The sequence below is a fragment of the Coenobita brevimanus genome, chromosome 14 (genome assembly GCF_032717465.1).
Source record: "Coenobita brevimanus isolate Jiangsu-jjx chromosome 14, ASM3271746v2, whole genome shotgun sequence".
Taxonomy (NCBI): Eukaryota; Metazoa; Arthropoda; class Malacostraca; order Decapoda; family Coenobitidae; genus Coenobita; species Coenobita brevimanus.
In genome coordinates, this window is record NC_136967.1 from 8579193 (window position 1) to 8596890 (window position 17698).

The 17698-nt window shown below is 44.3% G+C and overlaps 1 non-coding gene across 1 annotated transcript; it reads right to left on the reverse strand.

The window, feature by feature from the left end:
• Positions 1-695: 695 nt before the first annotated feature.
• TRNAK-CUU (transfer RNA lysine (anticodon CUU)) lies at positions 696-768 on the reverse strand. The gene has a single exon. It is a non-coding gene; the product is annotated as a tRNA-Lys (tRNA).
• Positions 769-17698: the final 16930 nt, after the last annotated feature.

The window sequence follows — 17698 nt, forward strand, 5'->3', positions numbered from 1 at the left end:
TACTTAACACATTAAAAGGTATCTTGCAACTACTTTTAGTGGATTACAATTTTTCGCTCATCACTCTCGAAGGTAGATGCGGCATATAAAAACAATTATATTGGGGAGGTGTGAATTGCTGCTACTGCATTGTTACGGTCCTCTGGTTTCAGGGGTGAACAGGCAAAGGAAGATGAAGGAAGTGGATGAGAAAGAGATGAGAGAGGAAAAGAAAGAAGAAAAGAGAGTGGGAGAAAGAAAGATGAGATGAGAGAAAGGGAGGAGAAAGAAAGATGAGATGAGAGAAAGGGAGGAGAAAGGAGGAGAGCAGAGGGGAGAGGCGGAGGAAGGAAGAGGGGTTCGAGGAGAAGGGTAGAGAAGTTCAAGGGGATGGGAAAAGAAGTTAGAAGGGAAGGGAATGGGAATTAGAGGAGAGAGAAAGAGGAGAGATGACAAGGAGAAAGATAACAATAGGGGAGATGATGAAGGGCGACTGAAAAAGGACGAGAAGGAGGGGTTTGGGCGGCGATGGGAAGGGAGGGGAGGGGAGGGGAGGGGAGGGGAGGGGAGGGGAGGGAAGGGGCATGAAAATGATGCGTGAAGATATTAGGGAATATTCAACCAACAAATTTACGCTTGCAGGCGTTTTACAGGCATGCTTAAAGTAAATGTAAGCAAAGGCTACAAATACCAACAACAGCTAAAAAGATATACTACGCCCAACGTGGGGCTCGAACCCACGACCCCGAGATTAAGAGTCTCGTGCTCTACCGACTGAGCTAGCCGGGCATATCACGAACTTAATTATTTTACGTTTATATGCATCATCCTCCGCCCTCGCTGAGGCTGACGAAGAAACTCAAAAACTGACAGAAAAGCAAAGAGGTATGCAAGGAAAAAACACCGCACAGTCGAATCAATCATGAAACAGAACATACATGTGCACGAGTAAATGGTTGGCATATACTTGAGCAGGTGATGTATACATACGCACTTGTGAGATTACATGCACATGAAAATGTGCACAAGTACACATGATCAAGCACACGGAAAACACACAAAAACACATACATACGCGCAAACACACAGGAACGCACACAAGCACAGAGGAACGCACACAAACACACAGGAACGCACACAAACACACAGGAACGCACAAAAATGCACAGGAACGCACACAGACATACAGGAACCCACACAAACACACAGAAAAGCACACAAACAGAGAGGAACGCACACAAGCACACAGGAACGCACATCCACACTTAATCAATTGCACGTGTAAGAGAGCACACAGGGGACACGACACATACGAGAGTACAAACTATAGGTGTCATTATTCTATATATATCTTAAACAACCGGTATAAACCCCTCCTTTCCTTCGCAAATTCTCCACCCCCTCTACACACACACACACACACACACACACACACACACACACAATCTCAGCAGTTCCATGACGTCTTCCTGTGACAACCAGACATCGTCCACTGTGAAGTCTCAATTAATTTTCATGCCTTCTACACCAAAACGTCTCTATAATAATCTTGCCATAGCCATACGATTTTATTCAACTTTAAGACTTTTCGAAAATAATGGAGTTAAGGTCTTTATTAACCACTTCACTTCGAAAGGACTTTAGAGACGAAAAAAAATACAGGAAGAAAAATTTCTGTGGGTATAACAAGAGGCTTAACGGGAACCAAATCACTAACAGTTAAAACCAACAGATGGAGCTAATGTGTGTGTGTGTGTGTGTGTGTGTGTGTGTGTGTGTGTGTGTGTGTGTGTGTGTGAGAGAGAGAGAGAGAGAGAGAGAGAGAGAGAGAGAGAGAGAGAGAGAGAGGGGAGAGGAGAGGAGGCTAAAATACTGAAAAGAGAAGAGGAACAGGACAAGAGTGGGGGAGAAGAGTGGAGATAACGGTACATTATGTTAAACCAGGTGAAGATCAGGATGAGGGGGTCGAGTTTATTATCAGGGCAGGACTATCTGCGTCGGGTGCTGGAGTAGTTGTGGGGAGTTATGGCGAGGTGGGCAAGAGGGAAGGGAGAGGATGGGGGAGGGGGAAGGGAGAGGCTTGGTGAGGGGGAAGGGAGAGGCTTGGTGAGGGGGAAGGGAGAGGCTGGGGGAGGGGGAAGGGGTAGGAAAAGGGTGGGAGGAGGGAATGGAAGTAAGGAGAGGGAAGTAAGAGGAGGGGATGGAGGAGAGAAGGAGCTTGGATGGAAGGAGAGGGAACAGGAAAGAGGCTGGATGGGGTAGGGAAGGAAGGAGACGAAAGTAGGGGTAAGAAGAGGGAGGGGTGGAGTGGAAGGGCCTATGAAGGAAGTGGAGGGGAGGGGAGGGAATGGGATAGATTTACTTATGATCAGAGTGATGGGTGGAAGGCTGGAGGAGGAGAGGGAGAGGTAATGGGTGCTGGGTTAAGGTATGGGATGAGTGGATTGGGAAAGGAGATAGGGGTAGGGGAGTAAGTGAATGATGAAGGTAAGGTGAGGATGTGAATGATAGGAGGAGATGAGTAATAGTGAAAGGGTGGTGAAAGGGAGAAGCTGAAGGTGATGGAAAGATGGGATAATTTACGTGTGTGGGAAGGGATAAGAAGAGGGGAGAGGTGGGAGGATGGGAGAGGTATAAGGAGGGGAAAGATGGAAGGAGAAGGATGAGAGGTAAGAAGGAGTGAAAGGAGGGGAAAGGATAAGAGGAGGAGTAGGGGTGAGGAAAGGGAAAGGGTGAGGATAGGGAAAAGGTGAGGATAGGGAAGGGGTGAAGGGAGGGAAAAGTGAGAAGAGGGGAGGGGGAAGGAGAGGAGAGGGGATGGAGTGAAGAGGGGAAGGGGCGGGAGAAGGGAAGGAATGAGAGAAGGGAATGGGTGAGAGCAGGGGAGGGGGAGGGAAGGAGGAGGGGAAGAGTGCGACGAATAAAGGTAAGAGGAGCAGCGAATGGGGAGAGGACGGAAGGGATGGGAAGGAAAAGGTGAGAAGAGGGGAAAAGCTAAAGGATGGGAGGGGTGACAGGGGTGAGAAGACTTAAATCAGATAATGGGAGTGGTGATAAGAGGAAAAGAAGTGAGAGGAGGGAAGCAGGTGGAACAGCGGAAGGGCTGAGAGGAGGGAAGCAGGAAGAAGGGCGGAAAGGCTGAGATGTGAGGAAAGGGTGAGAGACTAAAATGAGAGACAATGTGATGAGATAATTAAGAAAAAGATGGGAGAAATGGCCGAGAGGAGAGAAGAGTGGGAGCAGGGGAGGTGTGTAAAGAGCAGAAGAGGAGTAGAAAAAGAGAGTCATATAGAATACGGGAGCACAGGGGATGGAAGATGGGAGGGAGAAATAAGGTAGGAGAAGGGAGGAAGAAATAAGGGGGGAGAAGGGACGAAGAAACAAGAAGGAACAAGGAAGGAAGAAGAAGGGTGGAGAGAAGGGAGTAAAAAGGAAGAAGGGAGTATGAAGTAAGGCAGGAGTCAGAGGTATGGAGGAGAAAGAAGAAGGAAGAGGAAGAAGGAAGAGGAAGAAGGAAGGATGGTGGTGAGGCAACAAGTAAGGAGGAGGGCAATCCAGGTAATAACAATGTCCAGAAAACCACCTCTTCGATAAATAAGGAAGCAACAGGTTCACCTCAGACGTACTCAAAAAAAAAAAAAAAAAAAAAAAAAAAAAAAAATTGATGCACACAATACATACACACTGATAACGAACATGCACGCACACACAGCCAGGCACACATGGATGCAACCAGACACACACACACACACACACACACACACACATACACACACACACACACAGAACCCCATCATGCACACAAATACAACCAAACACAAACAAGCACACACACAACTACGGCTACTCTGACACGGACAGATATCTCAGCTACTTTATTCTTGCTATTATCAGACGATTTTGTTCATCTCAGGAGCAGCCCCCTGCATGATATTAGTTAAAAATAGGCATAGAAAACAACAAAAAAGACATGTTTGGCCGTCGTCATCAATATATTGCGAATATGAATAAAAAGGGAGAGAGAGAGAGAGAGAGAGAGAGAGGGGGGGGGGAAGGAAACCAAAAACGGAGACTGTACTCAGAAAAAAACATACCGCACCTGTCTCCTAGTAATTCAGATCTATGAATTTCTTGTACATACTGGACAATTATATGGACATAAACACGTACACACACGAGATCAAATTACACGTACAGTCAAGGACAAAGTTCGTCTACTCCACACATAGGGCAAAAACGCCACTTTCCATCTAGCGTACAGTACTAAAAGAAAAAAAAAATCTGAGCAGAAAAAAACATTCCGAACCACTCTCAGCTTAGGAATATTAGCTTGCTGGGAAAACTGAGTAGAAGAGGTGAAATATTATCCGAATTTGGATCTTCAGCTGTGCGAGTATACAGCAAATACACAGGCAAGTCGTATTCCCGGATAGCAACCACATTTGTAAAGCTCCCTCGTCTATAACACCTGTTCCTCCCCTCCCGCACACACACACACACACACACACACACACACACACACACACACTTGCCCGCCTGTCTCACACACTTGTTCTCATCATCCATTATCACACTGGCCTCGTCCGCAACCCACCTGTCCCAGTCCATTCGTCTTTTTTAATCTTTTTTTTTTTTTTGTCTCTCCACCGTACCTGTTGCACCTCGATCCCCCCGTCCCCTCCCCCAGTGTCCGATATTTTTTTTTTTTATAACAGAACGGAGGAAGGAAAAACAAATGAATAAAAAAAATAATCCATACACCAGATTACTGGTGTCCTCTGTTCATAAAATATCTGTAACAGTTAGACTTGAACAGCTGTGGGTTGAAATTTGGAGGGAAACAACTCTGGGGAAGCGAGTTCCAGAGAGATGCAGTTCGGAGAATGAAAGAATTCTGATAGGCAGAAGTTCTGCAATATGGCTGAGTGACATTCCAGTCATAAGCGTTACCAGATGCCCGAGTAGTACGAGGGAAGGCATGGAGAGGTGGCACAATGGACGCAACTTCGTCTGAGCATTTGCCAAAAAAATATCTGTAAAATAATGCATGGAAGGCAACATTCCTTCTTACTTGCAGGGGAGGTAGTTTATTTGTAATGGCAGGGTTGTTAATAATTCTAACAGCTTTGTTCTTAAATTTAATCTAGTAGTTTTAATGCAACCTCTCCACATCCATTCCACAAGGGTGAGCAATATTCAAGCTGAGAGCGCACATGACTGTTATAAATTATAGCCAACTGCTCATCAGCGAAGAAGTTACGGACTCTGTTCAATAATCTAAGTTTTTTGGAGGCGGTTTTAGCAAGTGATCTAACATGAGAGGTCCAGCTGAGGGCATTGTTAAGTGAGACGCCAAGAATTTCAATACATTTGGAGATGGGAATATTAATGGCACTGAAGGTAATGTACGAATCTGGCAATATCTGTCTATTAGTAAATTTTATATTACTTAGTTTCCATTTGTTCACCACACCTGTACTACCTCCCCTTCTCAGTATACCTGGGGCTACATTTACAAACTTTCCTGAGCCACAGTTGTGTATAATATTAACTGTTTACACTTTGGCCTTAGCTTATTATACCGGTACAATATAACAAGAGTAAAAATATGACAAAATGGGAGAAGGGAAGAAAGAATGACTATTAGTGAAAAAACAGAGAAAAGTAAAGACTATGATACCCTAATAATACACACATAACTACCATAACGACTTGTATACGGTAAAAACTTATTAATATCCTCTTTGAATACTACACCTGTCTTCCCATGCCCAACACACACCTGCCCTCCTTCCACCCCTCCATCAAACCCCCACACACCTGTCCCACAACTCTCACCCCCTCGCCAAACCTGTCTTTCTCTTGCATGCCCAGCACAGTTGCTCTCCTCCCTGCCCAGCATACTAGTCTTAACTCCCTACCCCACACATATACACCACATACCCTCACCACCCCTTACCTTTTCATACCTTTTCCTGCAGTCCTAATGGACTCAGGTTCGAATCCCGGCTGGGGAATGGAACAGTTTAAGGATCTGAATTTCATAAAGCAGAGTTTATTGATGTACCAGAAGACCCGCAGACATGTCGTAAAAATACCCTCGCTAACACCAATACATTAGTCCTGTTACAGCCCTAGCATGTATTCAATATGGACGGTGGGTGTTAGCACCGAACTGGTGACATGTGGAGGTGTATAGTATGTAGGAGGACTACTGGGCCTTGAGAATAGGTTCTGAAACATACCCAGAGTAAGACACACACACACACACACAGACACACACACACACACACACACACACACACACACACACACAGTAGACCCCATCACAGACATCTTTCTTTCTCACCTATTCTTTTACCTTCCTATGGTTAACACACCCTTTCGGCTGTTCAGCCAAAAGATTGGTGATAAAAACAACATTCATCTATGACGGTACCGGGTACTTAGCAATAGTTGGTGACAATACATTAGGTAACTCGTGCCTGTATTATCGACTTACATACCAAACTGGCAGCATACAATTTATTCTCTTTACGTGAAACTATCGTCATGCTAATCCTGCTATTGTATACAGGGAGTGCTTATATGTTAAGCTATGGAGAATGGGTCTTTGAAACTACGTACATTCCTACATTGCTAAAGTACTGGCAAGGTATTCAACAATTATCCGTGCTTGAGATGATGATGAACAGACATGTGAGGTTCATGATCGAATTGCTGGAAGGTGGTCACTGACAAGTATAAAAGGATTACTTTCGACATGAAGTAATACAAAGCTTAGAAGAGCAGTGGAGGGATGTGAAGTGCAGAAGACAATGTGCAGAGGGACAATGAAAAGAAGGTACTGTACACCCAGGGACAAAGGGTCGTTTACTACTCCACTGCATCTATCTCACACTCAGGGAATGTCCGTCACTTCCCTCCCTGATGCAACATACCAATTAGAATCATTTATGACCACAGAAACATACCAAGCCTGCCCCCCCCTCTCTCTCTCTCTCTCTCTCTCTCTCTCTCTCTCTCTCTCTCTCTCTCTCTCTCTCTCTCTCTCTCTCTCTCTCAGCTCAGCTCAGGCACATTAGCCTGCTGAGGAAAGCGACAATCTAAAGCAAAAGATTTAACTAACTTCTGTTCCCAACTGTACAGATAAGAACGACAAGCAGCTAGGCAAATGGATATACCGGTACGATAAATGAATACCAATATGACTTTGTTGGATGAAGGAATTGTTGAGCTTATGAAAGGAAAAGGTTGAATTACCTCAATCTCGGGGCATCCCGTGAAACAGAAAACAAGTTTACAGAAAAGAAAGTCAAACTAAAGCACACAGATATCGTAGATTTGTGTCCCTAACTTCTTGACCTCGACGTATTTTTCACTTTAACCTTACAATCACCGGACGATTTTGGTCAGCTTAGGAGAGACTTTTCAAACTGCGGAGGTAACATATACTGTAGTTTTTATAATCCCTTTCACTAGTAGGGATCTCCGAGATGAATAAAATCGCCCATAATTAACAAGAATAAAACAAAACACTGCCTTATGTTGAAGGTATAAAAGTTGATCTGGTTTTGGTGCTGAAACCCAAATACTTAGAGAAACAAAGAAAAGTTTGTGAAGAAACTAACTAGAAGAAAGTGGGAGAAGTGAAACAGGGTGGGTAGGAGAAAGGGAAAACAATCTTGGTGGAAAATTATGAGGGAGGAAAAATAAAGAGGGAGTGGGAATGGGCATACACCTAGATGGAAAGGGAGATAGAAAGAGGGAAATTATGAGAAAGGGTGAGAATGAGAAAAGGGGGAAGAAAGGAAAGAAAGAGAAGGGAGAGAGGAGGAAAGAGAAGGGAGAGAGGAGGAAAGAGAAGGGGGAGAGGAGGAAAGAGAAGGGAGAAAGGAAGGAAGAAAAGGGAGAAAGGAAGGAAGAAAAGGGAGAAAGGAAGGAAGAAAAGGGAGAAAGGAAGGAAGTGAAGGGACAGGGGAGGAAAGAGAAGGGGCAGATAGGAAGGAAGAAGCAATGGGAGAGGGAGAGGGGGAAAGAGAAGGACAAGGAAAGGAAAGGAGAAAAGGGGGAGGGAATAGACGGAAAGGGGAAGTTAAGGGAAAATGGGAGAGGGAGCGGAAGTAGATGAGAGAGGAGAGGAGAGGAGACGAGACGAGACGAGACGAGAGGACAGGAGAGGAGAGGCCAGGAGAGGAGGAGAGGAAAAGCAAGAAAAGGAAAAAAAAAAAAAGGCAGGTAAATGAACTAGGGATGAAGACAGGATGAGAGGCAGGAGGAGAGTGAGAAAGTGAGAAAGTCTGAGAAAATTTTAACTGGAGGAAGAGAGAGAATTATGAAGACAGGAGAAGAATGGGGAAGATGAGTTAGGAGGAGGAAGGGAAGGAGAGGAGAGAGAGGAGAGATAATGAGCATGAAATATCGAGAGAGAGAAAAAAAAAATGAAGACGGGGGAAAAGGTTACAACAGAAGATGAAGGACGAAGGAATGGGGGGCGCAAGAAGAAGGATGAGACTGAGATGGAACGAAAAGCACATATAGAAGCATAATGAAAATACAAAGAAAAGGGGATAGGGTAGAAAGGGAGGAAGATGTGTTAAAAAATGAGATTACAAAAAAGTGAGAAGAAAATACGAGAGAAAGAAATGAGAACATAATGAAAAGTACAAAAAAATGGATGAGAACAAACTATGATGGATAGAAAAGGCCAGACGGGAAGCTACGAGGACGGCAAATTAAAATCACATTAATAGCCTATACGTAAAGATGAGACCAATTGAGAGAGAGAGAGAGAGAGAGAGAGAGAGAGAGAGAGAGAGAGAGAGAGAGAGAGAGAGAGAGAGAGATTAAAGAAAATGGAACACCATCGGAAAAGAGGGGGGCATACGCTCTTTCTAGTAACTACGAAATCATGAACAAAGTGACAAATAACAGCGAAAAATGGGTTGAATAAAACTGAAATTAAAGGAAATCGTACTGAAATGAAATCAGGAAAAAAGGTGGAAAACATAGGAAAGTGGCACAAAATGAACGCAAACACAGATTAAATGTAATAATAATGAAGTCACGCGTAAAGATGAGTCAAAATTAAAAAGTCAGGAAAAAGTCTGCAATACAGTAACGTCAGGAACAGAGATTTTTTTTGACGAATAAAAACGAAAAAATGAATAAAGGAGTACAAATTTACATATATATACAAAAAAAAGTCGAAACCAAACGTCTGAATAAAACTGTTTGAAAAAAAAAAAAATGAAATAAGGTAAAAAACGTGTCAAGAATGAAAATGAAGTATAAATGGAGACAAGAATACGAGGACTTTTGAATAATGATCAGAATAAAATGAAGTCATGATAAAGAGAATTTTTTAATGAACAAAGCTGAGAAAGAAAATGAGGTTTGGAATGAAAATGCAGAAAACTAAGGATTAATAAATGAACAGGTAAAAAGCAAAACGGAAGTCAAAATATAATGAAGTCAGAAGATTAACAATGAAAATATATGAAATAAGAAAATGCTGATGCAATGGATATAAGGAAAGAAAAGGAAGAAATTAAGTAAAAATATTAGTAGGTAAATAAACATAAATACGTTAGAAAATCAATCAGGTAGTTAGGAGAATAAAGAATATCAGAGTTAAATGAAAAAAAAAAACGAAGAAATCCGAATTAAATAGAGAAATCCGAAGAATATATATATAGAAGGTGAGGAAAAATGTACAGAAAAAAACAAAATCTGACGAAAATGAAAGCATCATTGCATGAAAATAACTAACAGAAAGAATACAAAAATAAGACACGGAAAATAGATATATAGGAAGAAAAATTAAATAAAGTCAGGGAAGAAGGCTGAGGAAGAATGAAGAAGAGTCAGGAATCCAGACAGGCAGACGCAAGTGGGGGAGTGTGGTAGGATGGAGGGGAGTGTGGTGAGATGGGGGGAAGTGTTGGGGGATGGAGGGGAGTGTGATGAGATGGAGGGGAATGTGGTGGGATGGAGGGGTGTGTGGGGGGATGGAAGGGTGTGTGGGGGGATGGAAGGGTGTGTGGGGGGATGGAAGGGTGTGTGGGGGGATGGAGGGGACTGTGGGGGGATGGAGAGGCATGTGGAGCATAGGACGGGAGTTTTGTGGGATGGAAGGGAGTGTGGGGGATGGAGTGGAGGGTGCGGGGGATGGAGGACAGTGGGGAGAAGGAGAGGAGGGTGGAGCGATGAAGGGGAGTGTGGGGGTAAAGAACAAGAGGGCAGGATGGTGGGGGAGGAGACAGCGGGAAGGAGGAATGAAGAGGAATGAAGGACGGTAAATGAGAGCTCTGTTGCTATCTTGTTTGCATCTAGGTAGAGAGGGAAAGGTATGAGTGACTAAAGGCAGAGAGAATGGATGGAGAGAGGGAAAGGAAAGGAAAGAAATGCGGGAAGAGAAAGAGAAGGGTAGGCGGAGTGGTTGAGATCAGGTGATGGAAAAGGGAAGGAGAAAGGTCAAGGAGAAAAGGGGTGCATGAGAGGGAGAGGATGAAGACAGGGGAAGAGGGGAGGAAATGCGGAGACTGAGAAGTGAATGGAGGAGATTGGGAAGTAAATGCACGGTGCTGAACTGGAGGTGAGGGGTGTGAATGAAGCGAGAAAAGTGACTGAGTGGAGGAAGGATGGGTGAATGAAAACTGCCAGATCGAGATAAGGGGAGGGAGGTGAGCTGGGGAAAGTGAGGCGAGGTGAGGTACAGAAGGGTGAGGTGAGGGGTGTGAATGAAGACGGAGGCGTGAGTAAAGGGATGGATGGGTGAATGAAAGCTACCGGTACCGGAGTGGGGATTAGAGAGATAGAAAGAGGGACGGGTGAATGAAGACTACAGGGTCCAGATGGGGAGGTTGGGAGGTGAGGTGGGAGGACAAGAGAGGGATGACGTGAGAGTAGGAGGTTAAGGGAGGCGATAGGTGGTGAAGTTAAGAAGTAGGGGGGTGTGGTGGAGAAGGAGGGTGAGGTAGGGAGAGGTATGAGGGTGACATAGGAGGTCTGAGGGGGGGTTAAGGGGGGGAAGAGAGGTGAGGTGAGGGGTGAGTGTCCATGCAGCCAGCACGTCGTCCTGGGGTTGACAGCTTTACTACCAACACGACTGCATTCCTCCGCCAAATGAGCCGTCCGCCCTGTTTTAGGGAGCCACCACCCTCCCTGTTTTAGGGGGCTCACAGTATCTGTTTAGGGGAGCCGACAGACTATTCCAGCGAGCGGACGGACATTTCTAGGGGGCCGGCAGATAAAGAGAGCCTGCTATAGGGAGTAGGCTGCCTGTTCTTTTTATGGAACGGCAGCCTGTTTATTTTAAGAAGCCGGCAGCCCGTCTGGTTTAGGGAGCAGGCATATTGTTTGTTTAACGAAGCCGGAAGCCTGCTTGGTTTAGGGAGAGGGGAGAGTGTTTGTTTTACGGAACCAGCAACTCCTGTCTGTTTTACAGAGCCGACAGCCTGTTCATCGTTTTGCTTTGACAGAGGAGGTTTCTGTTTTAATGTAATTATATCCAGAAGACTTTATCTGGTAAGGAAAACTTCTAGCAGCAACACGAACTCTAACTCCTTCAGCCAGAGGACGTCTTCTCTAAACTGGAGAAACTCATTTGGAGTTAGCAAAAATATTAAAAGTTTGGCGCCACGGTATTCTAAGAGTTATTGGATATCTCCTGACCCCTTTATTACAAGTCTCTCATTTATGGTGAAAAAAAAAGCTTGGAAGATAGGCAAAACTGGCTAAGAAAATAATACGTTCCCGGGCTGATGAGGTTAAAAGCCGGCAGTCTGGCTGTGGTGGGGTCAGCCGGCGCCCATCCTACATCACATGACCCCCCCCCCTTCCCTTCCATTCCCCCACCTGGCCCGTCATGCACCCGCCAGGCTCACCCTCCCCGTCAGAAGTCACTCAGGACGGCCACTCAGAAGGGTCACTGTTGAGGACAGTCAAAGGTCATTCATCCCAGCAATTTGCTAAAATCTAATCAGGATATCTAATTAGAGGGGCAATTCAAGATACTTAAGACTATTCATCCCAGCATTTACGAGGGATAATCAGTTAAAAGCCAACCTGAAGGGCCACTTATTTCACCTTCCCTTTACCCCAGTCTGTTCGCAAGTAGGCTCGTATTATAAGTGACTTTGGAAATCTCGTACCATCTCTTCATTTGCGATCCGTTCTGCACATGACACTTCAGCATCCTCTTCAGTGCCGATATTAAAATTATATAAATAACATACAAAGGGCTCCTGGGGCGTGACGTGCGTAATAAATCGCTAATGAACAGACACTACGAAGACTCTCCTCTGCCACCTGCATCCCTAAAACTGAAAAAGGGACCTGAATTTTACAGCGATGGTTGCACGTCGTAGGCAGGGAGACTTGTTTGTTCGGTTCCTTGTTGTCAGTCAATCACTCAGAATGGACAGTAAAAAGGGCCATTCAGAACGGACAGTCGAAAAGGCCACTCAGGACAGTCAAAAGGGCCACTCAGAACGGAGAGTCAGAAGGGCCACTCAGAACGGACAGTCAAAAGGACCACTCAGAATGGCCAGTCAAAAAGGACCACTCAGAATGGCCAGTCAAAAAGGACCACTCAGAATGGCCAGTCAAAAAGGACCACTCAGAACGGACAGTCAAAGGAGCCACTAAGATTGTCAGGAAAGCAATTCAAAACAAAAGTCACTCATTATTGCAGTCACTCCAAAAACAATTACCGGTACTCAAGACTGCCAATCAGGAGAGCCACCCAGTGTGTCAGAAGTCTCTCAGGATGCCTACTGAATGTGCCAATCAGAACATTCGCAGGTTCTTCAGCTCCAGACAGCTAATTAAGACAGGCACTCAAAAGCTAACTAGAGCCAGTCAGAACTACTCAGGAAGCCAATCAGAAGGGTCAATCAAGACACTCATCACGTTCAGTCATCCCGATAATCACTTTAAAAATTTAGAAGAGCCAGGCAGAAGTTAATCAGGGCCAATCTGGACGGCCAACAAACACAGCTAATCAGAATGGCTACTCTGAACGGTCACTCCACCACTTTCTTAAACATTCAATCGATCAATCAACCAATAATTCACTCGATCTAACAAATCAATCGCTCCAAATATCACCACTCCCTCAATCACTAATAGTTCCTTAACCATTCAGTAGCACTTGTGCAGGCATTCGCTTATCCAATCAACCATTACCACAACCAATCAACCACTCCCACATTCAATCAACCACTCCCACAACCAATCAAATCACTCACAATCAATCAGCCACTACCACAACCGATCAACAGTTTAACTAATCAACCACTCAACTAACATATATCCATTATCCTTTTCAGCCAGTGGACGTCTTTCTTTGCTCTTTCCAGATAATATTTTGCTTATAATAGATGTACTGAACTGTAAGAATGAGAGAGCTATGTCCTTAATTAAACCCATCAGTACGAGAGGTCATTCCTAAACTGAATAAAGCTGTTTAAAGGTCACAATAATAAACTAGAATGTCATCGTGGTTAAGGGGTTCAAAGGCACCTACTCCCTAACCACTCACTGGACCCCTTCAGTTATCGTAGTGAAGGAGTTAACCCAGTCAGCCACACCCACAATAAACCAATCAACCACTTTGTCATCGTGGTAAAGGAGGAAACCAACCAGTCAGTCCCACAACCAGTCAGTCAACCACTTAAGTCATCGCAGTGAATGGGTTAACCAGTCATCCACTTTCCCAACAGGTCAGCCAAGCACTTAAGTCGTTCATCACCACTACCCCTCTTCCACCCCTCGCCCTTAAGTGCTCTCCTCACCAAAGTTAACAATAATAATTAGCTATCATAATTTGCAGAAGGCAGGTTGCGGTAGGTGAAGGTAGTGTGGCTGGAGTGTGGTAGGTTATGGTAGTAGTGTGGTTGGAGTGTGGCAGGTTATGGTAGTAGTGTGATAGCAGAGTGGTGGCGATGTGGTAGTGTAGTAGGTGTGTGGTACGTGGTAGCTATGGTAGATGTGTGGTAAGTGTGGGAGCTGTGGTAGATGTGTGGTAAGTGTGGTAGCTAATATAGGTGTGGTAAAGGAGGTACAGTAACTATGGAATATGCGTGGTTAGCAACTATGGTAGGTGTGTGGTTAGCAACTATGGTACGTGTGTGGTTAGCAACTATGGTACGTGTGTGGTTAGCAACGATTGTACGTGTGTGGTTAGCAACTATGGTGGGTGTGTGGTTAACAACTATGGTGGGTGTGTGGTTAGCAACTATGGTGGGTGTGGTGTCCATAGTAGATATGTGGTGGGCGTGGTTAGTATGGTAGGTGTGTTTTAAGTGTGGTAACTAAAATAAGGTAGACGTGTGGTAAATGTAATAATTGTGGTACAAGTGCAGTGGAATTGTGGTATGGGAGATATGTGGTAAGAGTGTTGTAAGAGTGTGATGAGAGTGTGGTAGCTTAGTGTTAAGAAAATAGTATTACGTGCGTGTTAGTAGTGTCGTAGGCGAGGCGTGTGGTAGTAGTGTCGTAGGCGAGGAGTGTGGTAGTAGTGTGGTATGTGAATATACGATAGAAATGTGGCAGTGTAAGATAGAAATGTGGCAGGTGTGTGGTAACAATGTGGTCAGAGTGGTAGAAGTGTGTGGCAGGAGTGTGATAAGTGAATAGTAGGGGTATGGGAGTGTGGTGTGGTAGAACTGTGGCGGGAATGTGGTAGGACAGTGGTAAAGGTGTGGTAGGAATGTGGCAGGACAGTGGTAGAGGTGTGGTAGGAAGGTAATACGACAGCGGTAGAGGTGTGGTAGGAATGTAGTAGGACAGTGGTAGAGGTGTGGTAGGAATGTGGTAGGAATGTGGTAGAGGTGTGGTAGGAATGTGGTAGAGGTGTGGCAGGAATGTGGTAGAGGTGTGGTGGGAATGAGGGAGTGGTAAAAGTCTGGCAGAAGTGTGGCAGAAGAGATGTATGAGCGTGTTAGGAGTGTGTGTGTGGGGGGGGGGGCAGATGTGTAATGAGTGTACAGTAGTAGGTGTGGTGTAAGATCACGACTTATAATACCAAATATGTTCAATGGTGCAGAGTTCATTGCCACTGAGGGCGTGGAATCATTAATTCCTACCACACCCCTACCCCCTTAGCCTCCCCCCCACACACACAAACATCAAACACCTTCGTTACTATTACACCTCTACCCCCTACCACCCACACACAAACACCATCCACCTACTGCACTATCACATCCCTACAAAACACCTACCACGCTTACCATACACATATCACACACCACACCCTCACCACATATCTGCCAAGCATATACCGACACATATCATGCATACACCTGCATCACTACAACACTTCACAACTGCCACTCAGAGATTCGACACACCTACAGTATCACACACCAATGTCCAATCCTGGAATTCATCCTGAATTTCAAGGGAAACTCATACAGACCTCTATTATCAGTCTTAGATTCCCCCAGTCCAAGCCATTCTCCCACATACCACTCAACGATTGCTGTTAACATCACTCCTTTATATCACTGCAAGAACAGTATTTTACAGTTCTGATGCCCCTGTTAACGCCAGTCAAATGCCAATCTACTAAAACTACTACTACCGTACAAATGCCGATGCCACAATATCAGTTCAGCATGATATTCCCCCCACCCAGAAAAATAATAGCCTGTTGCTATGGTTAATCCCTGGCTTCCATTAGAAGACTAAGAAAATACTCCAACTTATAATAAAACCAATCCTTCATGCTGTTCCAACCTTTATGCACGTAGCTGCCTTTCTTGATACCAGCTACCAATCCACTGTCACTTCACTTAAATGCCTCAGCCACTATTTAATACTTTATTACCCAGTCCCAAATAAAGTTTCCTACAGTAATATTCCTACCTCTGTCTATAATATGAATACCAGTCTCTCTGCCATTACTACCAAAATGCTCAAACTACAGTTAATATTATTGATACCAATCTCTCATCTTATCTCAACAAGTGTCTGCTGCTCCCAAGTGCTGATGCCGTTGTTAGTACCAAACGGCCACACCACCCGACAAACACTATTGTATTCCTACCAGTGTTGATACCACTCGGCCAAACCACCCCTATACTCACGCTGCTTTTATCAATGCCTAAATATCAGCCTGTCATCCCAACCTCACCTAACTCGACAACCTTTACAAATGATTACGTCAAAATTAACACCCTCAAAGTGTGGTCAATTCTAATATTAAACTCCAGCTAAAACCTGACAATTTCCTCCACAGAGGGGTAAATATTGGTGACTGAGAATGTTGTCATCATTATTTCTCTCAGACGCATCACATCTTGTAATTTATTCTAGTTAACATCCGACGCTTTTCCAGCTGACAGTCAGTCATATGAGCCTGAGTGCTGACAAAAGTTCTCTTTTACCATTGCTGTCAATCATTACTAATAATATTCACAATTACTGTCGCTACCATTCGTGCCAATACTCTTCCTACGAAATTCATATCACTGTTACTATCAATTATATTTGCTCTAATGCTCCCGTTAATTAGCACTTTCACATCAAAATCCTCACCATCAACTTTCCTACCAGTCTTGATTTTAGTTACTTCCCTCTGCCACACCTTCTCGCATCTACCCCACAGACACATCCTACCTCCTACTCCTACACCCCTACACCAATCACCACTCCCACCACCAGTCCTCCCATTAACCCAACCACCACATCCAGCCTCCTCTCTCCCCCATGCCCACTGTCATGCCCCCTCCCCTCCAGACACACTGCACTCGTACACCCAAAGCCACCCCTATCTACCTCATACCCTCCACCACTACTTCCCACCCCATCAATCCAATCCCCACTCCACTCTTCATGCCAATCCCCACCCCATCCCCACCCCCAATCCCGGAGCCAGCAGGAGCACTATCAATCATGTGTGGTCACAACAACATCACCATAAGAGTTAGGCTGGGGACTCGGCCATGTATTGGGTGGTCAATTCATAAACTTTCTCGAGCTTATGTTGTTGTGTAAGACTGATTAATTACACTTTCACCCCTCCTCCCCAGTGGAGCTACCAAATACTTAACAACCAAACAACAGTGAACAATAACGTGAAAAATACGACAATGCAAAATGTTTCATGGTATTACTGAACTACTATGCGGACTTCGTTATCGGAAAATTTGGCAGCCTTTATAAAACACGGCCCCCGGTAACAAGTGGCTGCCCCCTAACAAGGCTGTCTCAGGTACCACGGGGCAACTGGCCAGGCAACAGGAACTTAATAAACACGAAGATAAACGAGCATATACGAGCATGAATCTCAACTCAGACCACTCCAAAAAACAATAAACACTGTATATGTCTTTTTGTAACCGAATAAACTTAATAAATGCGAAGATAAACGAGCATAATTATCAACTCAGATCACACCAAAAACCAATAAAAACTACATGTGTCTTTACAGTAACTGAATAAATTGTGTACACTGAATAAATAATGTATAGCCATAATTATAAACACAAACCGAACCACAAACGAGTAGAAATGCTTATGATCAGGCAATATATAAAACACTCGTGTCTCTAAAACTGAATGTAGACATTCAACAATGAATTTAAACTTCATCAAAAACTAGTATTAAGCTAAAAAAAAAAAAAATGAAAAAAAAAAAAAAAAATGAAAAGCATGTACGAGTAAAAAAGAATCCAACCTGAACTATAAAAAGAGAAAACAAAAAAGG